Here is a 6,698-nt window from a genome sequence, read left to right on the forward strand (position 1 = left end):
CCTAGAGTTTTTGAGTGCAAGGTATGTGCGTAATGGGGGGGCAAGTATGTAACAAAGGCAGGCAATGGCATAAAAAAACTGTACCCTAGGAATAAGGGATACGCAGTGAGAGAAGTTCCATGGTCAAATCCCAAAGGAAACTGCACAAAGTGCGAGACAGATGGTTCGGATCATGGTAATGGCCAATTTTCCTATGGGTTTGCCATTAGAGGACAAGGAGGACGTAAGATTTTTAATCTAGGGGGAGGGAGAGGTCGTCGTTCTAATTCGTCAAAGCCTAATTCTACCGAGTATGCTGAACTCTGTGGGCTTTCTAGAGGTGTCCATCATTGTGTTAAACTCAAGAGGCAGGGCAAGATACAAATGCTACTTCTATCGTGTGACAACAAGTTCGTTGTGGATTTGGTGAATGGAGAGAAGGAGCCGACTGAAGCTAATGGACAGGATTTTATTGATCTTGTCCTCAAGATAAGAGAAGATTTAAATAAACATTTTGGACATCATTGGGTAGTTGAGCAAAATGTTCGTGAAGCATTGTTTCTTGTCGATTACCTGTCCTACCTTGGATGGTTATTAGAGAATGATGATGAATTCTGCAAAGAAAATTACTTCGATTTCACTTCTAGGTACTTCTTTTATAGAGATGTTGAGGGTCCTCCGTATGAAAAATTGGTCAAGATACCTAAAGAACAACTTAGTCCTAGGACACACGATCGGAGGCATGATAAGAGGGAGCTAAAATGGACAGAACTATCCCCTGATGAAAGAGAAGCCCGAAAACAAGCTAAGATTCAGAAGTACAAGCGGAAGAAGCAAAACAGAAAAGCAAGGAAAGCACAATTGCTGGATGCTAAAGAAGATTAAGTTGGGCCACTTTTGTGGGGAGAAAAATGCTCGTTTTGAGGTAAGTTAGTCTTTGAATTGTTTCTGAAAGGTTATGCTTTTTTCTTTTCTTTTTTCCTGCATGTTTTGTTGAATTCAGACTACTTTGAGGTTCTATGGCTAGAACGCATTTAGGATTTGGTCCCTCAAGTTCTTCTTCTAAATGCATATTTGTCTTGTAAGGTGCATTTGAGAGGTTCATGTAATAACTTGATGAATCTGGGGCTTTTAGGTTCCGGTACCTTTCCTAGCAGTCCTTAAGTTAGTCTTTCATGTTCTGATTTACTAATTTACCCAATTGAACTTCACATTGTTTAGATCAGTGATGTTTCATGAGATTTCATGCATTTTTTGGTGATAAGTTACTTAACTTGGAATGTTTTGTATGAGCACAGTTTCTGTTTGAGTAGAATTATTGATTCTAGAAGTTCCGGAGGTTTTGTAGTATAGGTTTTGAAAGGAGATTCGTTGTTTTATCCTGTTTCTCCCTTCAGTTTGGTCCTTGTGATTGATTTGGTGAGTTATGTTGATTTCACATGATCCTTTTGTATGATTATGCTCATGTATCTTGGTGGTGCTATGTGTTCCCCACCTCTGATAACTCCTCAGAAAATTGAGTATCTTTTTTATGTCCACATTCCAAATCACTGTGCTGACGGTATCTACATGGTGCACTGCGAAAGTTATTTGTTTTTAAAAACATTCTCATTTGAGCGTCAATTAGGCTGTAATTGGTACTTCTTTTGTTAGCATTGAGATTGTCACTAGCGTTGTCAAGAAATATCTGTTATTAATATATTGTTTCCCTTTTTTTGTTTTTGTTTGGCAGGACTGTAATCTGATTGTGGGAGTTAAGTATTTGAAGTGCCAATGTCAAGAAAGTGGGTTTGGTGGATTTCAAGTTTAATGCATAATGGTTTTGGTATTTTGTGAATGGCAAGGAAGTTAGCAGAAGAAACATCTTTTTTTCTTTTTTTTTTTCCTGTTTATTTTCCTGCAAACCAATACTTTGTGCTATGGAAACCAAACGAATGTAGAAGAGCCCAAGTTTTTCTCTCTTGTGATCTCTATTTGCTTAAGATAGTGCAAGCGGCTGCATTCAGTTACTTGGTACTGCATTAAAACTCCCCATTGCAATATTGTACAGTATTATATGCTATCTTAATTCAGATTAGTTTGAGAATCCAGCTTACCTAAGCCTCTCTCTTACTTTCAATGTTACTTGATGCTGCGCTAAAACAATGTTGTTAGAACACTAGAATCTAGAATGGTTCAAGTAATTGTTAAGGTTTGTTTTTGTTCCTTATGTATTCTGTATTGTGTTTCTACTGCAACTTTCTATTGAGTCTTGTTTGCCTGTTGCTATGTTGATCATGGGGAGTTATGCTTCCAGCTAATTGAATCTCTATCAATTTTACTAAGAATGTTGAAGCTGCAAATTGGTCTATCAGGCCCTCAGAATGTTTAAGAAATGAGTTACAGGTGATAAAAACTACCAAGCCTGCTCCAGCTAAGAGAGAACAAAGAAGCCAACTTAGACAATTCTAGTACTGGTACATGAGCCCAAGGTTTACTAAGCTTTCTTACGAGGTTTTCAGGAAACTCATTTAATCATGCATATTGATCGAGTGCATTTGATTGTCTCTACCTAGTAACAAAATTTTAGATGAGCAGAGTGAAGTTACGATCGTTTAAAATGAATCTACACATGATGCCTCATCTCCCCTACTCATCTTAGTTGAGAACCAGGATGAGCGACTTCAAGAACTTTACCTATAAAAATGGATCCTGGTGTAAATGACAAATCGTTCTAGAAATATTTACACTAATCAATACGATAGTCTGACGTGATAATAAGCATAGATATGTTGGAAGGAAAGATACTGCTGCCAGGCCTAGCATTTGATAAAAAGCATAACCATTTTATGCCCAAGTTATGACAAATAGTAGCTCCACAATAAATGGATCACATACATGACAATGAAAAATGAAACCAGAACCTGAAATCTTTCACTTTATTGTTTTTACATGGAATGCTCAGGGCCTGGGGAACTCAAGAAGAATTGCCATGTGTTTAAACCAAGCTTTGATAGGTTAGTTGTATATACACTAACATTATTAACAGAGCTGTATGCTAAAGACTTATGGGGAGTTAACATGCTTCCTTTCATCGTGATTCAAGACCCTCGACTCATGCAACTGATGTTAACCCGAGAAAGGATAATAGCTTGATCGAGCCCATGTAATGAATCTATTAAGTGCATGCGTGGTGAAGCTGGACCTTTGGCTATGTCCATTCCTATCTCACCAGCAACACCAAATATAGAGAGTGCTGATGCCGTGGCTTCAAAAGCATGCAAGGGGTCTACTGCAACAAATGCTGCAATGAGAGCTGTAACAGCACAACCAGTTGCTGTGATCCGTTGCATCATGGCTACTCCATTATGTACACCAACCAAACGCTGCCCATCGGTTATTATGTCAACTGCTCCAGACACTGCAACAACTGCGCCGCTTGCTTTAGCCAATGATTTTGCTGCTTCTATTGCATCCATCGACCCATGTGAGCTGTCTGCCCCCTAAACATATCAACGCAATAAGTATCCAGTTTACAAAGTTTTTCTCTACTAAACTATAGCTTATGCATTGTAAGAAGATTGTCAGTAAAGGGGATGAAGAAGAAAACATCATCTTGATGTCTAGTTACTTGTGCTTTGGTGCAGTAATCTAGTTCAAATGTCAAATAACAAGTATGATCCATCATTTATTTAGAGCTCGACTTCGACTAGTGATGCCCGGCGTGTCTGGCTTTGGACTCGTGTCATACTCCAGGCAATCATCTATGTGTCATTTATTCATAACTAATGCAAGTTAATACATAGGTACCTCATTTATCCACTAGGTTTTCTTACTTTTCTATTTTTCATAGCATAGTTATCCAACCAATATGTATGTCATCTGTAAGAAAATCAATCTATTTTGTTTTCTTATAGGGAGCAAAAAATTTCAAGTTCGCCAGTTAATGAGTACAATTGGTGATGGGACTACAATAGATTCTTTTTCTCACTAGAACACTTACAGAAACAACATTGAGCAGAAAAAGATAAAAATACTACTCACTAATTGGTGAATTTGGATTTAAGGAAAACAACGAGATATTTCCCTGCCTTAGCCATAATGTTTTAAATTCAAATGTTTCCAAATAGTTAGAAAATTGGTAGTCCTCTAGGCATAAAACTACAACAAAAATGTAAATTCTTGTTCGACCACCAAATACATGCTCCACTTCAAACATTTCCCTATCCACACTTGCACGACTCTCCCTATTCCACCAGTTATTAGTTGCAAATATTTATGTTCTAGTGAAGCTATTCTAGTTTGATCATATTTCTAACATTGTTCCAACCAAGCTTTCTGCCTTGCTATATTCAAACACCAAAGATAATTGAGTCTGCATATCTTGACACTATACTAGGAGGTAAAACACTTGATTCAACCTTTTACGAAATAAACTCTAAAAGCGGAACATAAAAGACCATCTTAACTGAGAACCCCTGTCCTATCGACAAACACCTGGTCCCTTTACTTTTGCAGAGGCTAGGTGGAAACTTTAGAGCACATGGGATATAAAGCTGACACTGTATCCAAATCACCCTATCTGTATGTAACCGCTGAGTCCCTAGAAGAGTTTAGCGAACAAAGTCATAAATTACTGAAGGGAAGATGCCGACATTAATTTGGTAAAATCAGTTACTAGATTCCTATCTAAGTTCTTTGACTAAATTTTAGACAAGTACAATTTCCCAAAAACTATAGGTGGACATCATAATGTTTGTCTAATTAAGCACAATCCACACAACAACATCTTGACGGCGTCATAGTTGAATGAGCTTGGTTATTGATCTGAAAACTTAATTGCCTCTATTGTTTTAATTCCTCCACAGAAAATAAAATTAAAAAAGCATGTAGCTGACCACTTCCCCCACGCAACCCACTGGGTTGAGTAGCCAAGTCTACACTCACTACCAAGATGGCAAAAGATAAGCAGCATCAACATATCAAAATGCAGTTTCTCACAAAGATAGCAGGTATAGTACAATCACTCTCATTTAGCACATTTTCGACCCTCCCTAGTCCCTTGGTGCAGCTGAGAATCTCGTTAAGTACTTGGAAAGTACGACTTCCAGTTAGCATTCTTCAAGTACATAACTAGATAGTCCAATTCTAGGCTTTTCCAGGTACACAGTTCTCCCTAAGAATCTGAATTACTTCAAAAACTCTAAGTTTCAATGAATAATTATACGAATTTCACCCAAAAAAGCAATACAAAAAATCAAAATTCCCTTCCTAGTAGCATAGTAATTACGATTAAGCAAGCGGGTTAATGAGTGAACTGACCTTACTACTGTGGGTATCTCTAGAAGCATTAGCAAGAGCAAGAATTTCAGAAGCATTTCCACGAATAACAGCAGGTTTAAGACCCACGAGCTCAATACAAGTCTTGAGACGAAATTCAGAAGCAGAAACAGCAACTGGGTCAAAAACCCATGGTTTCCCCAATTCACTAACTAACTCAGCAGCTGATTTCATTGAAGGAAGCCAATCTGGTGATAAAGACACAGAGCATCAGCATGAGGTGTAAAATCTGGGATTTCTTGTAAACAATGAAGCATTGCTGGTGATGCACCTGATGCTAACAGAGTATTAGCCATTGAATCAGTGGTGATTTTTCTCTCACTCTTTCAAGATTCTTCCATGTCTTCATCCCCCAATCTTCTTCTAATGATTGATTTTCGTTTTCCATAGTTGGATTCACTGCCTCTGATTTGGTTTGGTTTCACAGGCGCTGTCAATTGCAGTGGGAACATAAATCTGGGCAGAAATCTAGTTGTATTTGGCGGAGACGTGGAGTCGAAATCGAAATAGGAAATCTGGGCAGAAATCTAGTTGCATCTCCTTGGAACCACAAACACAGAACCAAAGTCTTGAGGCAGGGGACCGGTGGGAGGATTAGGTACATTGACTCAAGGAATACCACTGACATTTCAAACCAAATGTTATCATTATGATTTTTTATTATAACAAAAATAAGAAAAAGATTCTGATTTTTATTATTTATTTTTTCGGTCCGCGCTACAAAAAACACATCCAAACAAAAGTGATACAAAAACCCCAAATATCATAAACTGTCTAAACTACCCTCCCCTAATTCAACCCAAAAGAAACTGAGAAAGAAAACGACCCACTAACGGAAAAAGTTTCTTAAAACCTCCGCTCATGTTCGTTCAAAATCAATCTGTTCGTTCAAAAATCAATCCGCTCCTGTATTCATTCAAAATCAATCTGCTCATCCCTAAGCCAAAATCGTTCAAAATCAATCTGTATTCGTCATCATCTTCTCGATTTTACCTTCTTCTCTTATTCTATGGTTGCGTATTTCAACCACTGCTACAAAATCTGACCTAATTTTTCAACCACAAATGGCGAAGAAACAAAATCAACAGGCGAAAAAGAAAGATGAAAAGCTAAAGAAAATAGCGAAACCATCTCCTAAAGGTAAGAAATCGAACTTGCTTTCAAGTTGATTTCGAGTTTGAATTCAAAAGATTATTAGGTTTTGTTTGATTTATGGGTTGGTTTTCTGTTTGCTTTTAGGTTTCATTTCTTAGGTTAGGTTCTGTTTTCATTTGGTTACATCGTTTCTTTGGTTTAGGTTTAGGTTTCAGTTTGTTTGATGTAACCAAACGAAAACAGATTTCAATTGTTTGTATATTTGATGCAACCAGATATTTTTTTTTTCTATTTGATGAAACCAT

The 6,698-nt window shown here is 37.5% G+C and overlaps 1 pseudogene; it reads right to left on the bottom strand.

The window, feature by feature from the left end:
- Nucleotides 1-2,750: 2,750 nt before the first annotated feature.
- Nucleotides 2,751-5,869, bottom strand: LOC113335376 (annotated as a pseudogene).
- Nucleotides 5,870-6,698: the final 829 nt, after the last annotated feature.

Source organism: Papaver somniferum, unplaced genomic scaffold (genome assembly GCF_003573695.1).
Source record: "Papaver somniferum cultivar HN1 unplaced genomic scaffold, ASM357369v1 unplaced-scaffold_141, whole genome shotgun sequence".
Classification (NCBI taxonomy): domain Eukaryota; kingdom Viridiplantae; phylum Streptophyta; class Magnoliopsida; order Ranunculales; family Papaveraceae; genus Papaver; species Papaver somniferum.